Source organism: Vipera berus (genome assembly GCF_964194415.1).
Source record: "Vipera berus genome assembly, chromosome: 6".
In the NCBI taxonomy this organism is placed as follows: domain Eukaryota; kingdom Metazoa; phylum Chordata; class Lepidosauria; order Squamata; family Viperidae; genus Vipera; species Vipera berus.
The window spans coordinates 277,890-305,230 of NC_138208.1; the positions used below are offsets into that span (position 1 = coordinate 277,890).

The following is a 27,341-nucleotide window of genomic DNA, read 5'->3' on the forward strand; positions in this document are numbered from 1 at the left end:
AGACGGTTTCACACTTTCTTCTGAAACGGCTGCCTCAGGACGAAGCTTGGGGACTTTGGGGCTTTACCTGGAGTTGCCCAGTGTACAGATCGGTAACTGTGGCCAACCGTCCAACAGCCCACGTCTCCATCACGAGGGATGTGCCCCATTGTTAGAGCAAACATTTTCTTCAAAGACAAATACTAAATGTGGAATATAAAATAAATAAATGAGACTACAGTCAATCAAAACTTTATTACAGTCATAGACCAACATAGGAAGGGTGGAATATAAACAAGTAATAGTTAGGTTATACCCATTTTCTAGGGTGTTTTTTTTAAAGATTAGTATGTATACAAGTGGTGCAGTGGCCTAGTGGTGAAGACTCTTGCCTCCCACTCAGAAGGTTGAGAGTTCAATCCTCGGCAGCGACAGATGTTTCTCTATCAGGGCGCAAAGAAAAAAAAACATCTGCCGCAAACTCTGTGTAGGCGTCAGAAAGGGCAACCAGCCAGCAAATGCTCAGCAACATTCAGTTGCCCTGATTCTACCTCAGATTAAGGGACTACAAGATTGTAAAAAAGAAGCAAACAGTGTCTCTGTGTGTATGCTTTTAAAAATGTTTTTAAATTACTAGTTGCTTGTACAGTATTCCACCCCTCTCGTGATGGTCCATGACCATAAGAAAGATTTGATTGATAGATGTCATAGAGATTAATGAAAAAAATAAGTGAATTTCCACTGAAATGGGATTTATTCTTTAGTGAGAGAGTTTAAAATGAAATGGAAATAAGTCCCAACAAGTGAATGGAAAGAAACAGTAAAAAGATTTTTGAAGCTCAGCCCTTAGAAAGAAAATGCAGACAAGGATGAGTAGGTCCTAATCTTGCAGTTAGATGATTTTTAACTCCTGCCCTGTTTTGAATTGTTCACACTTGCTGCAAAATGAGGAACATCAGCTTTACTAAATATGAGGGCTTTCTGCCATTTCTGTCGAGTAAGGCGCTGAGCCTCTAACCCAAAGTTCCACCTGTGTGGCATCCCTGGTTCACAACCACACACCCAGGAGCAAGATTCCTCCACAGCAGCAGGTGAAAATGTGGACTTATCTATGCGGAACTGGCTGCCTAAAATTAGATGTTAAATCAGGAGAAAACTAGATTAGCAGGTTTACCATCATAGCAATTACTTGATCTCCAATAGTTTGTTTTTGAACAAGGGAAAATAACTTAATCTACTGCTGCAATATTCTCCCTTTCTATCCCCCCAACTTCTTCTGGTACATTTAGATGGCAACTACATGATGGATGGGTGCTTCCTATGCTGTTCTCCAGTAATACCCCTGGTGCACAAAATGTAGCTGATAGATGATATTTAGCAGTTGATAGTTAATGAGCCATGGCTGAATTCATTAAGTGCTGTACTAATTTTGACCACACATCACACCAATCTGTGCAACCAACTTTTGAATTCTAATTATCCATCTGGTTTTCACAACTCAAAATAGTGCTAGGTCAAAGGTGAAATTACTCAAAATGTTGCAGCTTGAGCATCAAGTATCAACGTGATCCAAAGACTGTAGACTGGATAATGAGTAGACACTTCCTCTTGGTGCGAATTCTATGCGAAACTTCCAGCAAAATGCCCAGGAAGTATCTGGGAGAGAAAGGCTGAAACAATGCAGAAGAGCTGAGCTGAACTAGATCCCCACTTTCTGGATTGCTGGAATAGAGCATAGGAGGAAGAGTCTCTGAAGACGTTTCCAACCTCCTAGCAGTCGGGCTGTTGAGGGGTGTAGGAATTGAGGTTGCTAATGAATTGAGAAGTGAGAGAGAAATAAACCAATATTCTAGCTTGTGGCTTTATGTGATACAGCAACATTCCAGAAAACTACATATTTTATGCAGACTCCCCAACCTCTTCCTCAAAATTATTGTGTGTTGGCTGTTACCCCTTTCATATTGGGCTTTCATGAGGTCTAGGCACATCCTGATAGTGAAATAACACGTGCTCTTTATAAGTAGATGACACAACTTGAGAAATATTTTTCATGAAAAACAGGCATGCTAGAGCCAAAATTTCTACTTCATTAATGTGTGCATTCTGTGTAATTGCTCTCCTGCTGTGGATTAATAACGCTGATCTATGTCAATGAGGCATTTCTATTTATTGAGTTGTTTTAATTTCACCAGCAGAGTGAGTTTTGGTTTGTATGCCTTCTGCATTGTCTCATTTTGACCGTTTAGCTAGACTCACATTTTTAAGACCAAGGCTTCATTATTTTCTTTGAGCTTCAAAGGTTAGCAAAAAGACCCCCCCCCCAAGAGATTAATCGTACTCTTTTTCAAGCTTCAAGCTTTATTTTAGTCCCTTTTTTAAGAGTGTAGAAATTCAGGTCTTCCAAGATTGTAGATGTTCATGTAGCTCTTACCATACTGAACAATTTGTAGGGAAAACAAAGTTTAGTTACTAGTTTTGTTATGGAAGGAGCTAAATATTGTATCTGAGATACTAAATTGTCATTCAATAATTTTTTCCTGCAATATTTTTGTTTACCTAATGCTGAAACAGCATACTAAAAAGCAGAGACATCACCCTGCCAACAAAAGTGCGTATAGTCAAAGCCATGGTTTTCCCAGTTGCAATGTATGGCAGTGAAAGTTGGACCATAAGAAAGGCTGAGCGCCAAAGAATTGAGGCCTTTGAACTACGGTGCTGGAGAAGACTCCTGCGAGTCCCTTGGACTGCAAGGCGATCAAACCGGTCAGTCCTAGAGGAGATCAACCCTGGCTGCTCTTTAGAAGGCCAGATCCTGAAGTTGAAACTCAAATACACCTAATGAGAAGGAAGGACTCACTGGAGAAGAGCCTAATGCTGGGAAAGGTGGAGGGCAAGAGAAGAAGGGGACGACAGAGAATGAGGTGGCTGGATGGAGTCCCTGAAGCAGGAGGTGTGGGCTTAAATGGACTCCAGAAGATGGTAGAGGACAGGAAGGCCTGGAGGAACGTCGTCCATGGGATCGCGAGGGGCCGGACATGACTTCGCAACTAACAACAACAATGCTGAAAAGAACCAAAAAGCCAGTACTACTTAATGGGACTGACTGCGATCAACATAATGAAAGAAAATACCAGTGCTTTTTTTGTAAAAGAAAAAGGTGCCGGAACTCACACATGTCATACAACCCACCTTGCCTACTCTACAAGGTTCCATCCAAAAAAGGTGCTGGAACTCCGTTCTGGGCATTCTATGAGAAAAAAAGCTCTGGAAAATACTATAGAATCATACTTTTGGAGCTGAAAGGAACCACAAGGATTATTTGTAGTCTGGTGACCCTCAACTTCAGCAATTTTAAGATGCGATAGAATTAATTAGCTTAAAGTAAAACTAGACCACATACCGGGTTGGTGCATCTCATAGGGTAGACAATTTCCCAGGGGGCCTTCTGAGCTTCTCGTCTTGTTCCTACTTGCTATTGAAGTGACTTAGACTTGATCGCTAAAGTGAAAGGAAAGGGAGAGGACAGGAGAAAAGATATAAATACTAAAAACTGGTACTAATTGCCTTCAGAATTTAGCCTGAAGCCTACTCAGATGTCCTTGAAGACCACAGAGATTGATATTTCCTTTAGAGCAGAGGTGTCCAGTCTTCCCCATGGCTGGCTGGGGAATTCTGGGAATTGGTCAAGGTTGGACATTCCTGCTTTAGAGACCCTCTTTCTCTTAAAAAGTAGCAGTATTTGGGGTGGGGGATTACAGTACATTACATAGTTTCCCCATGACAGCAACCCTGTGAGGCATTTGGTTTTTTTTTGGGGGGGGGGGAAATGACTATTTAACTTTAGCCACTGATTCTCATAAAAATGATATTGGTGAATAGAAATAATAAATAAATAGAAATAGAATCCTTTATTGGCCAAGTGTGACTGGACACACACAAGGAAGGTGTCTCCGGTGCAGAAGCTCTCCGTGTACATACAAGCAACAAGGGATAAATCTCAGGTCATAACCATAAAATGCAATCATCATAAATCAGTGATAGTCATAGGATACTAAATAAGCAAACAACGTAAATCGTAATAGGATGCTAAGTGGAGGCAATCAGCCTAACTCACGAGAGACAAATAACACAGTTATAGTCAAAAGAGGCTTAGGAAAGAGGAGCAGATGAGAAGCGTAATAGGTAATACAGCCCCCTGCTAGGTGGGCTGACATCCCAGGGCACAGAGGGGGTTGTGGGAATTGGTGGTTTAGCAGAGTGACGGCTTTGGGGGGAGAAGCTGTCTTTGTCTCTGGATGTTTTGGCCTGCAACGCCCTGCAGCGTCGCCTGGAGGGAAGGCAGACATTTTCTCAGCCCTCTTTCTGGCCCACGCAGGATACAGGTCCTCAGTGGAAGGCAGGCTGGTTGCAGTTGGTTTCCCCCCCACCACCACACACCCTCAGTCCTAACTATCCGTTGGAGTCTGTGTCCGCCTTGTTTGGTTGCTGTGCCAAACCAGGCAGTTACAGAGGTGCAAATGAGAGTCTCAGTAATTCCTCTGTAGTAGTGGATCAGCAGCTCCTTGGGCACTCTTAAGTTTTCAGAGTTGGTGCAGAAAGAACATTCTTTGTTGTACTTTTTTAAAGACATTTTTGGTGTTAGATGAACACTTTTAATACGGAAATATTATAAAACCTAGAAACCTGAAGGTCTATAGTGTTGATGCTGTGTTATTTAGTATTGTAAGAGGTGGTAGAATAGGAGTTAGAATAGCTAGAATAGGAATTTAAAAGAACATTTTCTTTCTTTTTCTTAAAAAAATAGCTAAAAGCAAGCTCAAAATCAACTTACTTTGTGTTGTGAAAAAGAAACAATTTGTTTGAATTGAAACCTCAGGGGTGCCCATTGTTCCAGGTGTTTACTACAGCTGCTGAGGACATATTATCAGCAAATTGATCCATGACTAATATTTCCAAATAAAGTCATAATGTCTGAAAATTCCTGGATTCTGTCTGCAGAGAAGGTACTTTGGAGTCAGCCCAGAGCAGAGAAGAATTAAGGGCTATGGCTTAGACAGAGTTGATCAATATATAACAATCACTATAAGTTTACTAAAAGTTGAAGTTAGGGGGAGTTGAGTTGAGAAGTTGAGAAGCTCCTACGTAGCTCTCAGAATTGTTGCTGTGGGAATAAAATGGAGGCAGATTGCCACAGACGCCACCGTGACAGGACGGCATTTCACAAGTCATCACCATCAAGGTGCGCCTTGCCTTGCCTTGCCTCTTGCCTCTATTTTTGTAATATTTCTGCATTTTCCTAATGCTGCTGCCCCCAGTAGGGGATGGCATGATGGACAGGTATGCATGTTGATAGCAGTTCAGATCCAAGGGCATCTTTTTTAACAAATCTGGGTTTATTTATTTCTCTTTGCCCTCCCTCCCTCCCTTTTTTTCTTTTCTTCTCTAGCCAGACTTTTACTAAACTTGACATGTATTCTCAGCCCACAGAGTCAAGCCGGATTGTTCTTTCCTTTCTGACATGTTCAGGTAGTTGGCAGATTTCAGGTCGTCTGGCTGGGGCATTTGACAGCTGGCAAAGCCTAAGAGCGCCTGCCCTCCCCAGGTTAGACCCAGCGGTTACCACGGGTGCACCGGGGCTGATAGCTGGAGCGGTCTGCCCGTGTAAATCGGTGGATGAGAAGATGGTGTGCGCATGAAAGGATAGCCTTCTGTTCCTTCTTTGATTAGTCAAAGCAACTGCTTGATGTTAAAGCTGGTCAGTTGTAGCAAGGATTCTCTGACACTCCGATTTCTCCACATCAGAAAGGAACATCATAACTTCTTGAAGCCCGTTATTTTCAGATTATTCAGACGGGGCCCCAAATTCTAATCAGAATGGCTGAGGACAAATTAAGGGGGTTTCCATGTAAACTCCCATCCAAGTCAGACCAGTTTCAGTTTACCTGCTGATATGTCTGGAGTTCAGGCAACGAAGGAAGCACGATCATTCTTAAGTCAAGGCAGAATTCTTAGATGAAAACCTCAGAATTCAAAGCAGGAGATTGTGAGTTCAAGTCCTGCCTTAATCGTGAGAGCCAGCTTTGATGACATTGGGCCAGTTACTCTGTCTTAGCCCAACCCACCTCACAAGGTTGTTGTTGTGGAGGAAGCTGCACTGGATATGTTTGCCACCTTGAGTAATTTGTAAGAACAATAAATGTGGGATACAAATTTTATTTAGTTATATTTATGAAATGAAATGAATATTGATTTGGTGATGTAATCTTAAAGATGGAGGTTACGTTATAAATTTATTTGTAACTGCTGTAACATATCAGAATCCACTTCTTTATATTTTTTTCTCTCTCTCTTTTCTTTTTCCTTAATTCACTATTTTAATTTACTCTTTCCATTTTCTGGGCGAAAGCCATTGCATTGTAGGACAAAACGTTTTCAGCCAAGAGACCTCAAATGTGTTAACTTACAAAATGTGTCCAAAACCCGGAACCCATGATTCCTGTGAAATTGAAATTTGGCAAATTTTATAAAACAATTTAGGACATAAAAATTATCATAAAGTGTTTTATGACTTAATCCTAAATGTTATAAAACATTTCCTGTAATCAACTCCTTGTATTTGACTGAGCTATAAGTTCAACTTGGACTAATTCCAAGGCAGATATATCTCTGAGTATTTCCTTGAGTTTTTAAGAACTTTCTCCTTAGTTCCAGGTTGCTTCTCTCCTTGACTAGTTTCCATCTGTTGCCTCTTGTCTTGCCTTCTGGTGCTCTGGAGAAGAGGGGGGTCAACCTGTTCTCCAAAGCGCCTGAAGGCAGGACAAGAAGCCACGGATGGAAACTGATCGCGGAGAGAAGCAACCTGGAACTCAGGAGAAATTTCCAGACGGTGCAAACAACTAACCAGCAGAACGATTTGCCCCCAGAAGTTGAGGGTGCTCTGACACTGGAAGGCTTTAAGATGAGATTGGACAGCCCCTTGTCTGAAATGGTGTAGGGTTTCCTGCCTGAGCAGGGGGTTGGACTAGAAGGCCTCCAAGGTCCCTTCTGACTCTGTTATTCTGTCTTTTGTTCTCCCGAGTCATCCTTGGAGTTGATGCCCTCGTACATCCTGCTCTCTTCTCTTCCTTCAATCCTCCTATCTTGGCCTGCAGTTGGGAAGATCCTGACTCTACACCAACATTCCTCTTGGTGGGGGCACCCAGGGACCCATTCCCATCCCATTTCCATGCACCGTTTTTGTTAAAAGCAGCATCTGAAGCTTGCAAGTTGGGTGCAGAGAGAAAGACCCCCACATTCCCATTTCCTCACATCTGGACTATGTTTGATTCAACTCGGCTTAAGAACTGGAGTCCATGTCCCCCCTCTGCCTAATATCTTTTCTTCCTTGCCACCCCAAAGGCTTCTCTTTGCTTTCATGAAGAGCCAAATGAAAGCCGTATCAGCAGAATCTCAGCTGCCACTGTGGCTTCCACCACAGAATGAATTGATTTAAAAGCAAGGTTCAATTTTAAAGATGGGGTTTACAGCGTGTCCATATGACTAATGAGGGTTTGGAAGACATCTAGGCTAACCTCAGTGCAACCCAACCATAGCAACTGGTCCCTTGTGTGATCGTTTGCCATACCCAAGGCCTCGGCCTCCCTCTCCGTGCGCATAGAAGGGAAGGAGGCTGACCTCGCTTTGAAATGCCGACCTCTATTTACCCAAAAAAGTGTTGAAGGCACTAACCAGTGGGAGAACGAAATCCTGAGGAAGTGAACACGGAGGGTCCAAAGCAATGCGAATCCTAAGCACCTGGCAGAGAAGCTGGGAGATCAGGCCAAAGTGGTTAACAGCCCATCCTGTTCAACACTCAGTTTCCTGATTTGGCCATCCAGAGGCTGACCAAGAGGACACAAAGTCAACACCACTTCCTCTTCTACGTTTATTTCCCAGAAACTCTGATCTAAACATTCTGTTTGAATGTGAAGGCTCAATATAGATAATGGCTGCTGACCAAACCTTTGTGCAACCAGGTGTCTAATTGCGGTTTCTCCAACCTGTCCCCCTGGAGTTGGGACTCCAATTCCCAGAATTCTGTGCAAGGCCAGTTGATTTGTCAGTGGTTCGTGATAGCTGAGGATTTTGGTATTTGCATTTCCCAGAAGGAGAAAAGCTGATTTGAATTTTTAAAATAGTTTTATAGTATTGGTTTTATACCCCTCCTTTCCCCTCTGAGAAGCACCCAGGAGGTCTTCCAGAATTTTACATCAAAACATACTGTGAAAAATTAAAACTGCAGATAAAATAAGCCATCAAATAAATACGAAGCTACCGAATGCTTGAAAGTCAGGCAGGAGAGAGGATATTTTTTACAGATTTCCTAAATATCAGGAGAAAAGTCATGAGAGGCTGTTCCCGAGGAAGTGTCTTCCAAAGTCTGGGAGCCACGCAGGAGAAAGTCCTCTTCCATTGCCAAGTAGGTGGGCCTTGTTTGAAATAAATCAGGCAATGCCTAAGTAAGTCTTTAAGCCAGTGTTTCTCAACCTTGGCCACTTTCAGATGGGTGGACTTCAACTCCCAGAATTCCCAAGCCAATCCTGCTGGCCAGAGAATTTTGGGAGTTGAAGTCTGCCCATCTGAAAGTTGCCAACGTTGAGAAACACAATTCTCTCTAAGCCATTACGGTTTTTCATTCGGAAGAGTCTCCTAAGGGGAGTCTCCACTTCAACAGCAGAGCAGACCATTTCAGGAAGGAGTTAATAAAACACAGGATTTCTGTGTAGTGAGTACCTATGATGAACAGGGGGCTGATGTAAATGACCTCCGGGATCCAAGGTTGGTTGGTCATTAGTCAAATTGCAGCAGAAACCCAAAGTTGTTTCCATGGTTTTCCTCCAGCGGTGCAATTGTTTTACCAGCCTCAATCAGGTTGTTGGGTATAAAAGGGTGAGAAGAAATGTGGGAAGGATACCTTCAAAATTCTGATGTTAAAATAACAATACTTAGCTGCCACATTAAAAAAAGTAACAATAATAACGAAGCAGAAGCTGGAACAGCCAAAAATAAAGCCCTTTCCTCTTTGCACCTCTCTCTGATTAGTGCTATCTCTGCTACAGGATGCAATGGTTTTGTTGAACTCGATTAAAAAAAATAAGTCCAAATTTTGGACGTAGCTCAGGGCATTCCCTGCTTTCTACCCTGGTAGCCTCTGTTCAGGAAGTGCTCTTTAATATATTTGTGCCTTTCAGAGAAAGGGAATTTTACTGGTGTACCTGAATCCAGCTCTCTGGCTTGGCCTTTGGCTAGTTATGGATCAACGTAGGAAAAATGTGCGTGGTCTCAGGAGCCCCTTGTGATGAGTCAACACCTGTTGGGTGGCGCAGGAAGACCTATACATGATCCCACGCAAAATGTGCCAGACTCCGAACGACCTCGCCAGCACTGGACAATCCTGAATAGGATTCGCACCTCACATGGAGTCTGCCGGGACTCACTATATAAATGGGGCACAGTGTCCTCCCCCCAGTGTGACTGCGGGGTCCCACATCAAACTGTAGTTCACATCATCACCGGCTGAAAGCTGAGGGCATCTACCGATCCAGTTTCTGATTTCTTTTAGATAAACGATGCTCCACTTCAATGCTTAGATCAGGGATGTCAAACTCAATTTCATTGAGGGCCGCATCAGCATTGTGGTTGCCCTCAGGGGGCCGGTGAGTGTGGCCTGGGTGGGCGTGGCCTACTGGGTGGGCGTGGCTAGAGTGCATATGGCCTACTGGGTGGGCGTGGCCAGCTCTACATCGTTCGCATCAAGGGTGCCTATGGGGGCCTGGGCAGGAGTGGGACATATCTGAGGGTCTCTGGCAGAAGGAGGGTCTCTGGGCCAAGGAAGTGGGGGCCGTTCCCTCACTGTTTCCAGAATGGCTTCGCGGGCCACATGAAACCACTTCGCGGGCCGGATCTGGCCCCCGGGCCTTGTGTTTGACATGTCTGGCTTAGATGGCCTAGACATCGGTATCTGAATATAGATCTTTTTAACATTCATATTTTATTGTGTTTTTAACTTAGGTGAAGTGTTACATTGCAAGTCCACATATGAAGTCCACACCTCTAAAAGTGGCCGAGGTTGAGAAATGCTGCTCTACCAATAAGATCTTTGCTTCTTAACCACAGGTGTCCCCAGTGGAAACTTCGTCCTTGGCTTTGATCTCCCAAGAGGAAGAGATTGTGCCGCTGTGGAGTTTTAGGCTCTGAATAAATCAAGTTCACCCTGAGGAATTCAGGATTTTGGCTTCTGTCTTATGTGCTTTGCAGAACTTCCAGACATCTACCAAAGCTTGAGAAAAACTGCAGGACTAAACAGAGCAGCAAACAACCAAATCAAAGAGGAGCTTTGTGGAGGAAGAACTAATCCTACTCCATTCCAGGAGCAATGGACTTAACTCCAAGTGGACAAATAAATCAAGACGGTTCTTTCCACATTAAAAACGTATGTGCGTGACATGCTGGCTTGTGTAATTGCAAAGAACCAGGTGCTGCAGAAAGGAAAGAGGATGTTGGCTTAGCTTATAGCTGAGCTGAGGTAGGAGTCCAGTGTAGGAGGGTCAGTGAATTGTTCAGTGGAACCACTCCTGTGCATCAAAGGTCATTTTCTGTCTTGCACAAATGTGAACACAGCTACCTTGATGTATTTGCTGTTCAGATGTTCTTTCCTCTTAATTCCTGTGAAATAGGAACTAACGTGGCAGACTCTCCACACACACAATTTTCTTCCTTCAGTTAAAACTACCTCCTGTTAGGTACGGGTACAATAAAAACTAGAATAGTCAACATCTTAGCTCTTGCATCATCCCAAGTTAATATTTTCTTGTTCTGTGCAGGTTTTAACAATATCAAATATCTTCTGGTGTTTATTTGTGCTTTAGTTGAGCCAAATAATTCATTTAATGTGTGTATGTGTATGTATTGTGTATGGTTGACACCTTGACTTTTTTTTACCCATTATACCATATTATTCTGTTTGTAAGGGGTAAGCAAAGTTGGAAAAGAGAGAAAAATCAAGAATATATTTTAGTGGGATATGCTTTACAAGTTTATAAGGAGAAAACTTTGACCTGTTTGATACCCTTAAAAAAGTTTCCAAGTGAATAAAAACACATCAGAAGGAAAATGTTCTTGAATATTAACGTATCACTTCATTCCCTGATAAAAGTGAGACTTTGCTTTCCAAAATCCAGAGCTTAAGGCTGCAACTTTGGCTGCAACAGCCGTGGGTGACCGGTGGAAGCAGGCCCAGAAGGAAAGACGCAAGAGGAAGATTTTTTACAGATCACAGCTTGTGGTTGCTGGTGTTCCCCTGCCACAAAACCCAGCATCTCTTTGCAAGAACTCATCGTGGTGTGTTATCTTTGGACAGCTGCTGCATTGTAGTAAGAGTGAAGCAGCTCCCCTGGTTCAAAATGCCAGATCCTAAAAGAAGCTTTCAAAAGCTTAAGCCAGCATTTCAAGAAAGCCATGAAGGGATAGAATCTGCTCAGATGTCCTGCCTTGCGGCCTTTCAAACATCTGTATTTTTTCCTCCTTCTGAGCAGGTCAAAGGCAGCCAGAGGCTTATCCTGTTTTCCCACAACTTTGGGAGCTAACATTGCTCAAGAGACAAGGTCTGGAGAAAAATGGCGGTGGAAGTCGAGCAGTAGCTACCTCAACATAGTCGCTGCGCCTGACGGCTTCACTGAAGCTTCTTCAAAGCCGCCGCCGAGTGGGAAAACTCGGCGGAAAAGAGGGGAGCTTTCCAGCTCTGTGCCAAAAGTGCAATCTGCACGAAGACGCTGAAGAACCTCCCCGGTGCCAGAGTGGTGAGCGGATGCCTGTTATGGCCTCCTGAGGTTACTGCTATACTGCGAGGAAGCCTTACTCATTCCAGCTTAAATTGTGCTGATATTTGGAGTCTTGACTTGAGCCAAACTGACAAGGTGGTGGAGTTTATCTTCCAATCCCAAAGCCCACATAGAATGAAGTGGTGACCCTCCCGACTGTACACAATATAAAGAGAAATTGGACCTACGGCGATTTGTTGGATGAGGATGGGAGACTTAGATCCAGAGTTGATCTCCAAATTAGAGGATTCAACATAGACTGGTGGTCTTATGCCCAAATACAAATTAGAACTGCCAGAGACAAACAGGAGTATGGTATTGCTCTTCAATTACAAACAATTGATAAACTCCTTTTGGGTAGTCAAAGAAAATTTATTTCTAACGCATACAATCTTCTTCTGTCCAGTTATATGGCGGAAGAGAATGTAGAAGACACGATGATTGCCTGGGGGAGAAATATTGGGAGGACAATACAACTTGATACGTGGCAGAACTTATGGAATAAGACCATGAAACTGACTCTGTCCTCTTTTAAGGAAAATATTTATAAAATGATCTATTGTTGGTATCTCCCCCCCTGTTAGAATCGCTAAAATGTTTCCAGGATCCTCTAACAGATGCTGGAAATGTTGTTCGGCCAAGGGTACCTTCTTCCACCAGTGGTGGACCTGTTCATATGCCAGATGGTATTGGAGAAAAATTAAACAGTGGTTGTTGGAAATAACAGGCGTGAGCTTTCCTATGCAGCCAGACCTCTATTTATTTATTTATTTTTTTTAATCCCATTTATATCCCGCCCTTCTCCGAAGACTCAGGGCGGCTTACAATTTAAGCACAAACCAATGTGCTTAGCAATAGCCTTCATTCTATGTATATGCCTGCTTATTAGGGCTTTCCCCCCCCCCTCCAAGCGGCATTATTACAAAGTCAGCTTATTGCCCCCAACAATCTGGGTCCTCATTTTACCTACCTCGGAAGGATGGAAGGCTGAGTCAACCTTGAGCCTGGTGGGACGCGAACCTGCACTAATTGGGTATGAGACCGGTTAATATCGATAAGAGAGATTGGTATATATTTGTTCATGTCTCAACAGCAGCGAGGATGGCTTTTGCACAACTGTGGAAGGACCCAGATATTCCTCCTGATCATTTGACAATAAATAGGATTCTTTGTTGTGCTGAGATGGACAGGTTAACGTACATCCTAAAAGATAAACGTGAATCACTATATAATATAAGTTGGAATAAGTGTTCCGTATGGCTTAAAAGAAGGTTCAATTTAGGAGATGACGGATGAGATCGCCTACCTAATTGACTTATGTATTTTATTAGCGGTATATAAATAAAATTATTATTATTATTATTATAAGGTGGATACGATTTGACTAATGGTAGTTTCTTAAATGATAAGGTTACTCTAGGCATTGGAAAGTTTAGCTGGGATGATATATTTTTTGTTAATAGGAGAGTAGATATATATCTCCCCCAGGGGGAGATCCTTCTCTGTGGGCGCCCCGGAGCTATGGAATCGGTTGCCGGTTGATCTCCGGATGGCGCCCGATCTTTGCTCCTTCCGTCGCGATCTAAAGACATTCTTATTTGAACAAGCCGGCCTGGCCTGATGGGGGATGGGTGGGGTTTTTTATTGTTATTTTAATATTTGTATTTACTGTTTTTAGTGGGCATATATTTAATCCTTTTTTAACTTTTGTAACTCTGTATTTTTTATGCTTGCCCTGTTCACCGCCCTGAGTCCTGCGGGAGAAGGGCGGTATATAAATAAAATTATTATTATTATTATTATTATTATTATTATTATTATTATTATTATTATTATTATTATTATTATTATTATTATTATTATTATTATTATTATTATTATTATTATTATTATTACTCTTGGTTTATTTTGTTTGTTTCCTTTGTACTATTTGTTGTCATTTTTAATGTAAATAATCAATAAAGATTATTTTAAAAAAATGCCAGATCCTGAGTAGAACCAGGTGAAAACCATCTTTGCTTGCCTCGCTTTCCTGGAGGCACCAAAGGATCAAGGGACCAGATCTGACTTTGGTATTGGCATCGGAAAGTGAGACATCCGAGCATCAGGAACTTTGTGATATCTTCTGAAAATCCATTTTGAACCTTGACAACTCCACCCTGCAAAGTGCAGGAACTGGAAACGCTGATGGGGTTTGCTCTCCTCTAGTGCAGGGTCCCCAACCCCGGTCCACAGTCCGGCACTAATCCACGGCACACCAGCTGGTTGAGGAAGGAGATCAGAGGGCCCTCGTCTCCCTGCCTTGGTGGCTTCTACTTCCCCGCATTGTCCGGGAAGCCCGGGACTAGGCCGGATCCTGCAGGGTAACTTTTGTGAGGGCTCCCGGGCGCTCTCTGGGGCTGCCTGTTTCCTTGCAGACATTTGATAACCCAAACTAGGGAACGTCACCAGGCCCAGAAAGGGGCGCTGTTTGTTGTTATATTCTGGCACTGTCGGTGTTGGGGGAGGGGGCGACCTTAGGGATTCTTTGGTTGGGCCGTCTGCGGCTGGCTTCTTTGGCAGTGCCCTGACTGGGGTGTTGTTTACTTGATTGTTGGTCTGATGTTAACCTTGGAGTTCATCTATGCTGACCTGGGTGCTGATTGCTGGTGGTGGAGGGGTGCTGGGGTCTTTTTGTTCTTTTTTTGGGCTGGGTCTCTTTTGCATAGTCTATAGAGGTTGTTAATGTCTGTGTGTCTATTGATGGCTGATTTGTCAGAGGGCCTGGCTTCTGGAAATTCCCTGGTGTTTTTGGACTTGGCTTGGTCTAGGATGTTCACCTTTTCCCAACTGAAACTGTGGTTATATTTGGATAACTTTTATCTTTATTTTCCATAGTTTTCAAAAAGCATGTTGCTAGTACATACAACTAATGGTGTGCTCTAGTATACACCCAATCACCAATGCTTTCAGTCCCAATTCTTCCATGCTCGAGTTTATGGAACCCAAATTGTGTTTCCACCTTGCTAAACCTGAGATGCTTCTATCCATACATAATGTTTTGAGAGTAAAGCTTCCAGAGCATGATTAGTTGCATGGAATTTTAGCTGGCTGTTGGGAGAAAAAAAATAACATTTATTTATTTATTTGATGCTCACTTCCAAGTAGCTCTGAGAGCTTACATAAAGCAACTTACAACTTATACTCATTTTCCCAGTGGCAATAGGTTAATGGCAACATCCACCAGGGTAGGTTGATATTGTTGTGCCCATATATTTTCCTAAAGATCTATATCTTCTAGGATACTCAGAAGCCCAACCGGTATGGCATGCTCTGGAGATCAGAAGTCAAGCTGATTCACCGCAAAAGCAAGGTAATCTCTGAAAGATCCAGCTGTTGGGATATCTGTAGATAGAGAAAGAAACCTTAACAAGCCTCCTTTCCCATCTCTTACTAAACAGCCACAAAAAGAATAGATGACTAGCTTGATTCCCAAAAGTTCAACTGAAACATAAATGAAAGAAAACCAAAATAAATTTTTGTTCTGGCCCCATCTGCTGCTTTTTTGCAATGCATTTGTAAGCCAAACATTTTCCACCTGGGGAAAAAAACCTGTTTCGTGTAGCAATCCCACAATGCTGTGGTGTACACCATAGTTAAAGAAACTAGGCTTGGCTTGCAAAATGTGCAAAGCAGGTTGCAGACATGATGTCATCCTGTTTGCTCCTTAAGTGGTAATGGAATTTGAATAAAAAATATATATTGAACCTAGGGTTCAATGACAGCAGATAAGGCAGTAAGAAGGGTAGGTAGAGGTAAGGGTTTTCCAAAAATGAGACCTGTTTGCTGAATTAAAAACTGGCAGATATTTACTGCAACCCTGATTGTAAGTTATAGTCTTATGAGGGCCAATTACATTTCTGAATGCCATTAATTCAAACTACTGTAAAAAAATTACATTTGTTTTAGTGAACATTTTTAACTGATCATCCTTAAGTACATCTGTGAAGGAAATGTCAAAAGAGTTAAGATAGTGAAGCCCCACCATCTTTGTGTATAATACATACATGTCCCAGACCTGGACATTCATCCACAATACCTCAGCTGGACAAAATGATGCTGCATCTTCTCTTCAGCTGTTACAGTACAAATACATGCAAAAAATGGCTGTGTCTACAAGTTTTGTTTTGATACCAGCTGAAAAGCTCTCAGTAATTGCAATTCGGTGTGTAACTGAGCCTAGATTTGTACAAATGACTGTTGTAAGTCATTGCATTCATAAGTTGAGGCATCATGTGAGTGGACCTGATTTTTATTTTTTATTTTTACATTTTTTGTAGCAATCATTAAGTGAATCCATTTTCCCCAATGGCCTTTTTTTGCCACAGATCAGACATAAACACCAGAAACCAACAAAAAAGGAGCAAATTGCGATCATACGACTAGGGGACACTGCCAACAATTGAAGAGGTGAGCTGGTTGTCAAGGGCCCAAAATGTGATCCCATGACTGTAGTGTACACACGTATCTGTGTGTTGTATGTAGCTTTAAACATTTTCATTAAGTAGCTTTGGGAAGTTTGTTGTAACGTTGTTTGTTAAGTTAGGGTCAGGGTTAGGGTTAGGGTTAGTTGAGTAAAAATTTAGTACAAGTTGAGGGTTACTTGTACTAAGTTTTGTCCTTCAATTTATGCACTCCAAAGTCCACTCAGGCAAAAGCCATCTATTAAATTACAACATAAAATTTGTCCTTTGATGAACACAGCAATTTTCCAAGACAAAAAAGAAAAATCAAGGATACAATTTTGCTGCATTCATCAGCAAATCACTCAGGACTGAAATCCTATTTGCTTTTGCAATTATGATAAAAGAAAATCACCCAGAATCACCCTGTTATTTTACACAAGTGCTGCCCAAAATTTTCCTTCATTACCCAAAACCGCTTATCAAGAGCTCTTATCGAAATTCTAGGACCAGATGTAAATTCCTTCCTTTAGCATTATCATAACTTTGGCTGCTGAATGGACATAACCTGAGGATCCCTGATGTTACTGAATGATCATTATATCGTGTCAACAAATTACCATTGGAAATTGTCTGTTTTCATCTCAATAGGAATACTTTTGGAGTTTTTCGACTATATTCCAGTATAAGTGGCAATCTTTAAGTCCATTTAAATGTTCCCTGTTGCGATAGGTAATGGGTTTGTGTGTCTTTACCCCAAAAAAGCCACTTTTACTCAATTCTGAGTAATTTATTCTGGCTCGGGAAGCCCTGATTCAAAGGTTGCTCTGTCTGAAGGTGATGAACAGGATGGCTTATGCAGGGAGAGCCTCCCAGGGGCGGCAGGGTGGATGGATGGAGATAGTGGTCAAGTTCAAGTAAGGTAGTTCAAGCAAATCCAAGAATGTGTAGCTGCTCTTCCGTCAGGTTCAGCTGCCTTTTGAAAGTGGGTTCCATCTAGCCAGGATCTTTGGATAAACCAACTCGGTAGATGGGAAAAGAGAACTTGGGAAGAGCAGAGATTTGGAAAAACGGGGAAAAGAAGAACTGATACTGAGGTTACTAGGAGAGTCTTCTCCAGAAAGAAGGAAGCATTTCCCAATATCTAGATGTTCGGTTGAGATGAGGGGAGCAATATTTTGTGCCAGAGGCAGGAAAAAAGATGCAACAGCAAGACGTAACAGCCGTTAATGTGCAGCAGGGACTGTGTCACACACAGGACGGCCAAATGTGGATGTTTAACAAGCATCGTTTGTGCGGAACTCACTTCTGACTGAACCGTGCTCTTCAAGCCCATGGGAAAGGCGAGCGAGTGGATGGGATTGGCTTTGCCTTTGACTTCTTGTGACTTTCTTGGACCCATTGCAGCCTGGTCTCCCCTCGATCCGATGGTCCTGGCCAGTGCTTTTTTTGTAAAAGAAAAAGGTGCCGGAACTCACACATGTCATACAACCTGCCTTGCCTAACCTACAAGGTTCCATCCAAAAAAGGTGCCGGAACTCCGTTCTGGGCATTCTATGAGAAAAAAAGCCCTGGTCCTGGCCAACCTTTCCAGAGCACTTGTGCAGTGCGAGCAGAAGCAGAAATGAAACATGCCTTCGGCTTGTTTATTAAATGGGACGTCTGGAAGAAAAGGTCAGGGGTGTGGCTGGAGGCTCTGAAAAAACATGGGGGAAAATGGAGCACTCTTGCCTGAAATAGCCTCTGATTTTCAAGGCTGCCAGTTCTGGCCAATAAAAATACAGATCAGATCCAAAGCCAACAGGAAGATGTTGCATCTAAGACAGATGGGGAGAAAACAGGGCATAGAAGATTCGGGGGGGGGGGAGAGAGACTGAGGGGAATAACAGCCAATGATGTCATCAGATGATCATGGAAGAGAAATGCGGCAGGACTGTGGGTGCTCAGAAGGGGCCTGCAAGAAGCTGCCTTTTAAGTATTTCCATCCTTTTTGCAATTCAGGTTTCAAAAGTTCTGCAGCAAGGAAAAAGAAGAAATGGTTTGGCCTTAGTTATGCTTACAACGTTGGCTCTCAAAAGGCTGCTTGGATTGTCTAAAGGCAATTCAATTTCCCAACCACTCTTAATTTAGTTTTTAAATGCATTAATTTCATTTGAATTAAATTCCCATGCAGTCCTCTTGAGATGGCTGAGAAATATAAGAAACATCAAGCACACCTGAGAATCTGTAAATATCTGCAATTCATTACCCCTCTGCAAATCATCTGAATGTAAATTTGATCAACATTGCTTTACTAAAATAATCAGAGGAGAGACGATATTCTCAATGTAAGAGAAAAATCCTCCAATTTAGAACAACTAAATTGTAGAGCAACTATTCTGGACTGTTTAAAATCTATATTAGATAAATGGCATTAGGATTTTATGCTACTTTAATATGGATTTTTATTTTCTGAGATTATATCTTTTTACCTTATAAATTAAAGGAATGCCATTGGTTGAAACTATTTCTTGAGTTTCTTGAGCTTTTCATTACAAGATGTTCTAAAATTTGAGGGAACAGCCAGAAAATCATCCAGTGGGAACGATTATGTCTTTCAAAGGCTGTTTCCCCCCTTAATGACTTTGAGTATTTTCTGGAGTCATCCAGTCACAATTGTGCCAAAATGACAGCAAGAAAGGCACAATCCATTTGGTCTGATAGTTAAGGCACCAGGCTAGAACCCAGGAGGTTGTGAGTTCGAGTTCTGCCTTAGGCAGGAGAGTCAGCTGGGTGACCTTGGGCCAGTCCCTCTCTCTCAGCCCAACCCACCTTCCCCTTGTTTGTGGGGGAAGTAGGAGGAGGAAGGAGTATTAGGTATGTTCACCACCTAGAGTTATTTATAAAAAATAATAAAGATGGGATGTAATTAATAAAAACAAATAAATCACTTCACCAATTTATCAGTCAAGGACATGCTGAAAACACAGCCATAGCAAAACAAGTTGGAAAGGACTGAACTCTGGTTCTCCAGAACATTTTCTTTTTAAAGTCTCTAGGGAACATTGCATGGAAAGCGGGACAGTGATGCTACTTGCAATTTTTTTTATCCCAGCCATTTTGTGTTTGCAATTTGCAGTCCACTTTGGAATCTCTAAACAGAAGACCCCAGTAAGTGAATTGGAGGATTTCTGCTATTGTTACCAATATTATTAAACTAGTAATATTTTACTGTCACTAAAATAATCTTAGTTCTTCTCTTGTTTTAATGTGAAAATTTTAAGAACTACGGTAGTTATCATCAGAATTTGACTTTATAGCATATAAAGGAACAGTTTAAAAAGCGATCAAGTTATTTGCACAGCTTCTGAACACGCCATGATGTACTTACAAATTTGCCAAGAACGCAAGCATCAGTCAGACATGTTTATGGCCATCAAACATTTGAGCTGGATTTTTGATTTGTGGAAAAGTCAGCCAGAGTGTCTAAAAACCTGGATCCTTTGAGCAGCAGCCAAAGCTTGGTTTGAAAAATTACACGTGATATATAAGAAAATCAGATCCTCAGTACAATAAAAGCAGCAAAAAAAACCCAACCCAACAAAAATAGAATACATTCAATTACTTTGAAAAGTATAAAACATATCAACTTTAAGAACATCGCATTATAATTTAATTTAAATGTCAGGATGGATAGAAATATTTCAGCTATTGCTTTTAGTACCTGAATTTAGACCGTCTAGAGCAGAGGCCCCCAACCTTTTGGGCACTGGGGACTGGTTGGGTGGAAAGAGCTTTTTCCGCAGACCGGAGGGTGTGTGGTTTTGGGTGCTGCCTGCATCCTGTGGATGGGACTTTGCTTGTTTGTGCGGACCAGTTGCTGGCATGCCGCGGCCTGGTACTGCTCTACGGACTGGGGGTTGTGGACCCCTGGTCTAGAGCAGTGTTTCTGAACCCTGGCAGCTTTAAGATAGTGGACTTCAACTCCCAGAACTCCGCAGCCAGGCATGCTGACTAGGAATTGAAGTCCACCATCTTAAAGCTGCTAAGGTTGAGAAAAGAAGGTACACCTGAATGAGGCGGTGTATTAGAACTTTCTTTTTGGTAGACAGTTTTAAAAGAGGGCACACAATTTTCAATCATCCCAGCTGTTACGTTGCAAATACCTCTGAAACCACTTCTGGGAATGTGTGTAGAGAAAGTTGATACAGGAAGAGTGTACCCACGCTAAGGAGGGGTTTAGCACCTACCTGAATTGAGCTCATGGCAACTTATAGACCTCCCGAGGCATCTGAAAGCATGAAAGCAGACACCTCCTTTGGAAGGCTTGCTAGCATACGAGTCAGTCCATGGGGATTCTTGAACTTAGAAATGGCGGCTTTGGTCTTTCAAAAGAGGCGGCTGCTTTAATGGGTCCAGGACAGGTGTCTGAACTTTCTTTCCAATGTATCTAGAGTAACATTCTGTTCTGGATTGCTTTTGAAAAGGCTAAGTAGGGCAGGCCAGGTTTGTATCTGTGGGAATCCCTGGGCTCCAGGAAATTTCCGCGACATTTTCATTCCATTCTCACAACAGTTAGCCAAAGGCCCATGGGAAACCCATCAATAATGCCAATTTAATCCTCAAGGTTTAGGGCAATTTTTTTGGCATGGTGGAGAAAGTCTTCATGATGGTTTCTGTTCATCCTAAAGGATTCAGAACTGTCTCCAATTTGACCATCTCCTAGCTCAACTACATGATTTTAAAAGCAGAGGTTTGACTGCAGGCCCTTGAGGCACCCTACTGTGTGCAGCCCTCCAGTTTCTTCCACTTGCAGGTCCTGTGCTTTTATTCCCCCTCTTAATTCCCCCCCCCCTTTTAACCAGTTCCCCGCCTGTGAGAAGACTTTTCTTCTTATCCCATAGCTGCCACATTTGTTCAGGGTCTTTGTTGAAAGCCTCTGAAAGTCCAAGTGCACAATATCTTCTGAATCACCTCCGTCCACGTGCTTGTTGACACTTTCAGAGAACTCTCAGTCCCTAATGAGGCATCAAGGACCGGGTTGTGAAACCGAAGGAGTAACCTGTGGTTTACACACATCGGGTATGCAACAATCAGCCGGAGGCCTTCTGGCCTCTCCAAAGTGGTCAAGTGAGTTTGGATAGCTCTTTATTTATTCTGCTTTATCTATTTAATGTATTTTTGAATTGCCTTGCCACTCAAGGAGTGCTTGAGACATTCTGGCCTCAAAAGTGCACACATCCCCAGAGGTCTGTGTTTGTAGATACCTATTAAGAATAAGATTACTAAGCAATGGCTGGAATTGCTGAAGGAACATTAACTGATTTAATGAGCTTTTAGCAGTTTCACTGTCTATAACCTGGCATTAGAGAAAATCATCAGGCACAACCAAGTTCAGCAGGCCACCTGTCTTTAGATGGATCCCAAAATATTTATTGTTCAGTTAATAGACCCTCCATCAGAAAAGGTACTTCCATGCCCAACAGCTTGTATACCATTTCAGACAAATGGCTGTCCAGTCAATGATGGAGCACCCACAACTTCTGAAAACAAACTCTTCCACTGATTAATTGTTCAATAAGTGCTGATGATCCTTTATTCATAGATTTAACTTCCTTGTCCTCAATACCCTCAAAAGGCAGTTTGGGGTCCCAGGAATTGTACTTATATCCTTTTCCATCTTTGAGTGAAAGGAACCATCTAACTCTGGCTACAGGTTATATACTGTACCCAGTGCTTTACGAGCCAGAAATCAGAGTGCAAATTTGCTAGGAGCTAACCTGGTATAATTTCTGCTTGCCTAGATGCTCTAAAGTCATGATTTACTGTGGTTGCAAAAATAGTGGTCCCAGTCTCCAATTAGTAATAGCAACTGAATTCTAGGAAACACCAGCAGAAATTCATTGGTTGTACAAGAGAAATTGAGCACCTACGTGCTGGAACAGGTTTTTGTCTGTGGCCACTTCAACAGAGACCACAAACATCTTTTAATCCATTGATGACATATTCTGTTCATACCTGAAACTGTTGAACACAGCCGTAACAGCATCTATTACAAAACAGCATCCAGTAGGTGTAATTCTAGGAAATGATTGTGAATGGACAGAAAACCTGTTGAGTTTCTGCCTGATCAATCATTTTTGCTGGAATTTTAATGCTGATAGAAGAAGAGAAAGATGCAGCCCTAAACAGGAATGGCACCAGGATTAATTACAGTCTCATAAAATAATCTTGTTTGGCAGACTATTATATTTGGCAGATTATTATATTCTCTGCCTTGAGTTATTTGTAAAAAATAATAATGGCAGGATATGAGTAAACATTCCTTCCTTCCTTCCTTCCTTCCTTCCTTCCTTCCTTCCTTCCTTCCTTCCTTCCTTCCTTCCTTCCTTCCTTCCTTCCTTCCTATAAAGTTACTATTCTATGCAACCCCATCCCAGTTATTCTTATTTCAACCTTGAGGTCACTTTAAATGCTCAGTTATTATTATTTATTAAATTTATATGTCAACCAACTCACTGTCAAGCAACTCTGGTGTTATAACTGGTATTGGGCAGAGTTTGGCTATTTCTCTAAAATGGGGGTCTCCAAATTTGACAGGTTTAAGACTTTTGGACTTCATCTCCCAAAATTTCCCAGCCAGCCGTGCTGGGTGATGCATTTGAAGTCCACAAGTCTTAAAGTTGCTAAATTTGGAGATCCCTACTGTAAAAAATCTGTGGATTTTAATTACTTAGCAGAGAACATGATGCATTTCTGACTTGCCTGCAGGAAGAAAGTCTGTATCTGCCCCAGAGTGGGGTTGTTTCTGGGGAGGAGCCGTCAAAGAAGCCGAGATGGGGGCCACAGTCAGGAGACTAAGGTGCCGCCCTTTTTACCTGCATCGCGTCCTCAGTCACCCCTAAGCAAAACATTTACATTTCTGTGGCACAGATGACTTGTACAGATGATTTGAGCCCTTTTATAGCACAAAAGAAATGGTCTTATAATGCCATCTCTAAACCAAAGGGTTGTATTTACTATTAACTGTTATTAATGAATTTTTATTCAACTTTGGAATTCCCCTACTCTTTTTGGCAGATGCCAACTTCGCACTTAGATTAACACAGTGCAGCCCTTACTTCTGGTGTCTTACAATGTCAGATCTCTATTGTGTTAATCTAGAACTGTAACAGGCGTGTATCAGCAGCTTCCACAAACTGCATTTCTCAGTGTTATTTCTGCTACGGCTAACTAGATTAAATGGGTTATTCCAGCTCCCCCCCCCCTCACAAGTGGCTTTTTTCAGTGCCTTTGTAACGGTCGTAACGTGAGGGCTACCTGTAGAGTCATTCTCTGTGAAAGGACCACGAAGGTCTCTACGAAAGGGGTAAAGTCAAAAGAGCTCCGTGCAATTGAAGCTTTACGTGAGTTGGTGCCCATAAAAAAATGAGGTGTGGCTGCAATTGAGTAATTAGAGCTGACCTCTTGACTTTTTTGACCTTATTGGGTTCCACAGCAGTCCACTTTTTGCCCTCCATCTTTCTCTGCAAAACCGCCACCCTTCACTTTTCCAAAACTGGGGTCGTCCTCCTTCCCGTTCCCCTCCCTCCGGAGTTTGTCCGATCGAGCTGCGAGGGTCTTGGATTACGGCTCTTTTCAAAGAACGACCTCTGCTCAATCAAATCCAATTAGAAAACTCTGCTTCTCCAGCCAGCTTGTGCCTTCTGCCCAATTTCCTCATTCTCAGTATTTAATCTGCCAGATCAGAAACCGTGGTTTAATAATAGTTTGTTCCTACAGGACTAACCCCTAGACAGAAGGAATTAGAGTGCCAGGAAAACGCTTAGCTTCATACGTTGAATATTCAATTAGGCAGTAAAACATGATAAAGTGGCAGCCACTGTAATTTCCACCAGCAGGGAAATGTTTGTTATGTTATGTTTTCCCAGCCACAAAGTTTGGTGGGAAGGGTTGACGGTCTGGCTGGGGGCCAAGAGCGACTATCGGCCAGATGGAAAGCGTCCAGGCTGCTGCCCCTCCTCGGCCTGGAGAGACAGGAGCAGCCACGGCTCAGAAGATAATTGATTGATTCCAAACAAGTCAAAGTCGGCCTGGGACCCGGCTCTGTGCTTCCTTAACAGTTGTGCAATTCCGAGGATTACACCAGGATTAACAAATATTGTCAACGTACAAAGGTAGTTTTACCGGGGGTATCCATCTAGATGCTACAATAATACTTGATCCACTAGATCTGAGTTTAATCCACTGCTGTATGCAAGAATCCAAATGAAGTCATCCCAGACAGGTGGCTGTATAGAGTGAAGACTGTGGAGGAAAACCTCCCTTCTCTTGGAAGGGCCTCCATTGTCTGGTTTTTATGAAACCTTTTCAAAATAATAATAATAATAATGACTTACTGCAAACTAAACAGAACAAAAAAGAAGAGAAAAGGAGAAAAGAAAGCAAAAGAAGTGCAAAAAGAAAACAAACTAGAAAGAAAAAGAAATAAAGAAAAATGGGAAGAAGTAGTTTCCAATCTTCTTTGCATCAGTTATAAGCACAATTATATTTTAATCTCTCTCTCTCTCTCTCTCTCTCTCTCTCTCTCTCTCTCTCTCTCTCTCTCTCTCTCTCTCTCTCGTTACTTCGTGACTCCCTTCCTTCTCTAATCTATCCTGTCTCATCACCAAGCAGGTTTCTTTTAATGCCACCCGGAGTTACTTCTTGTGAAATGTGCAGCCCTATAAATCTGATGATAGGAGAGATAGATAGATAGATAGATAGATAGATAGATAGATAGATAGATAGATAGATAGACAGACAGACAGACAGACAGACAGACAGGTTCATTTTTTTTTCTTTGCCACAAGAAAAAAGTCCACCCCCAAAATGTTGATACTGTCTCTTATCAAACAAGTCAGCTTAGCCATTTGGACAGGTTCTGTCATCTTCACCAACCAGTCTTCTGTTGTAGGTCTTGGACAAATCTTTCCATCTTTGTGCACACAATAATCTTTTCTAGCTGGTTTTCCATCAGTCTCAGGATGAAACGATCTCATTTCAACTGAATGTTAATCTTTAAAACCCTCTGAATCACTGTATGTATTCTGAGACCAACATTTTCTAGCTTTTTTACATATCCAACAAGCATGATAAAATCACCCTGCTTGTTCATATTTCCAACATAAATTTGAAGTACATTCTAGATATTTTTTCTGGTGTCATATGCCGATGGTACATCAGGTTTAAAAAAAATCTCATTAGGATTATAACATAATGTAAATTTCAATCCTTTTATCCCCATTGGAGAAGCATTGCCGATGCTTCTTAACCAGGAGTGGACAACTTTGGCCCCTTTATGACCCTGGGACTCCCAGAATTCTTGGCTCAGGAATTCCCCTGTTCTTAACTGTAGAAAGGTTTCCTTCAACCATTGGAGTCTGTGTGTTTTTTTTGTGAGCAGATTGAAGCAACTGATCATTTCCCCCAGGGTCTTGATGCAAATCAAGGCTGGGCCCAACTAGTTCATGGCTGGGAAACGGTCAGGGGATCTCATGGCTGTAGCTTAGACTAGGATCTCAAAAAAACCTCCCGATGGTCCCACTTGTGTGGCTCTGCCAAGAAAACTGTGGGGACAAGTTCTCTGTCGGGTTTTACTGGTCCTGGAGACAACTGCTCAGGAGCTGATGCTTTGTGGACTCAGGTGTAGCAAGAACACAAATTCAATATGTTCAGTTCCTTCCAGAGACAAGAATTTTTCAGCTTCTCAGATTTGTTTCTAATTATCACAGAATACGGTGGCCTTATTAATCACAACAAACAGTTGACAATTTGCAGTAAGGTGGGTGAGATGGTTCAAAATATATACTTTTTACAACCTTGGTTTTCTTTTACTGCACCGTCCCAAAGGAGAAGAATCTTTTTTCTCGCTAGTCGTCATCTGGGGCATTGAAAAGGATTGTTTGTTTATGCACACTGCATTTGTGCTTCCTTGTCTAGATAATTATCTGGTTATCTCAAGTTAGATTGGAATGTCCCTGCCATTATTGGAGTCCTGTCAAAAATGTCACTGCTGGTGTGAAAAAATGTCCTTGGTGTGTAAGGCTAAAAAGATGCCTTTATCATTAGACTTTTAGGGCCTCTTTGTAAATTTGGATGTGCTGGATCATTAAACCCTGCTCTAAGGCAATGTCCAGCCTCCTGAAGCCACCCACAGTTCCTTCCTTCCTTCCTTCCTTCCTTCCTTCCTTCCTTCCTTCCTTCCTTCCTTCCTTCCTTCCTTCCTTCCTTCCCAAATGAGAAAATAAACTAAAAGGGAAATAAAATTGCCAGGACCTAAGCATTTAATGCTAGGGAGTTCCAGAAAAACATCCAGAAAAACATCTACTTCTGCTTCATTGACTATGCTAAAGCCTTTGATTGTGTGGATCATAACAAACTGTGGCAAGTTCTTAAAGAGATGGGAGTACCAGACCATCTTATTTGTCTCTTGAGAAACCTATATGCGGGTCAAGAAGCAACAGTGAGAACTGGACACGGAACCACTGATTGGTTCAAAATTGGGAAAGGAGTCCGGCAAGGCTGTATACTGTCGCCCTGCCTATTTAACTTATATGCAGAGCACATCATGAGAAAGGCAGGGCTAGATGAATCAAAACTTGGAATTAAGATTGCCGGAAGAAATATCAACAACCTAAGATACGCAGATGATACCACTCTAATGGCAGAAAGTGAAGAAGAACTAAAGAGCCTCTTGTTGCGGGTGAAGAAGGAGAGTGCAAAACTTGGGTTGAAACTTAACATTAAGAAAACCAAGATCATGGCATCTGGCCCTCTCAATTCTTGGCAAATAGATGGGGAAGAAATGCAGGTAGTGACAGATTTTATTTTCCTGGGCTCCAAGATCACTGCAGACGGGGACTGTAGCCAAGAAATTAAAAGACGCTTGCTCCTGGGGAGGAAAGCCATGGCAAATCTAGACAGCACACTAAAAAGCAGAGACATCACCCTGTCAACAAAAGTGCGTATAGTCAAGGCTATGGTCTTCCCAGTTGCAATGTATGGCAGTGAAAGTTGGACCATAAGAAAGGCTGAGCGCCAA

The 27,341-nt window shown here is 42.2% G+C and overlaps 1 protein-coding gene across 14 annotated transcripts in view; it reads left to right on the forward strand.

The window, feature by feature from the left end:
* The window catches only part of ATXN10 (ataxin 10), a 114,863-nt gene that overhangs the window by 58,278 nt on the left and 29,244 nt on the right, over positions 1-27,341 (forward strand). For 5 of the 14 annotated variants that reach the window (XR_014026854.1, XR_014026855.1, XR_014026856.1 and 2 more), the window contains exons 12-14: positions 10,276-10,450; positions 15,118-15,189; positions 16,205-16,286. The gene's annotated coding sequence lies outside the window, so the exon portion shown is untranslated. Of the gene's footprint in view, positions 1-9,580; positions 9,592-10,029; positions 10,227-10,275; positions 10,451-15,117; positions 15,190-16,204; positions 16,287-21,162; positions 21,240-23,029; positions 23,121-27,341 lie in introns of those variants that run through there. The other 9 variants (XR_014026852.1, XR_014026853.1, XR_014026860.1 and 6 more) reach the window with 8 other exon arrangements.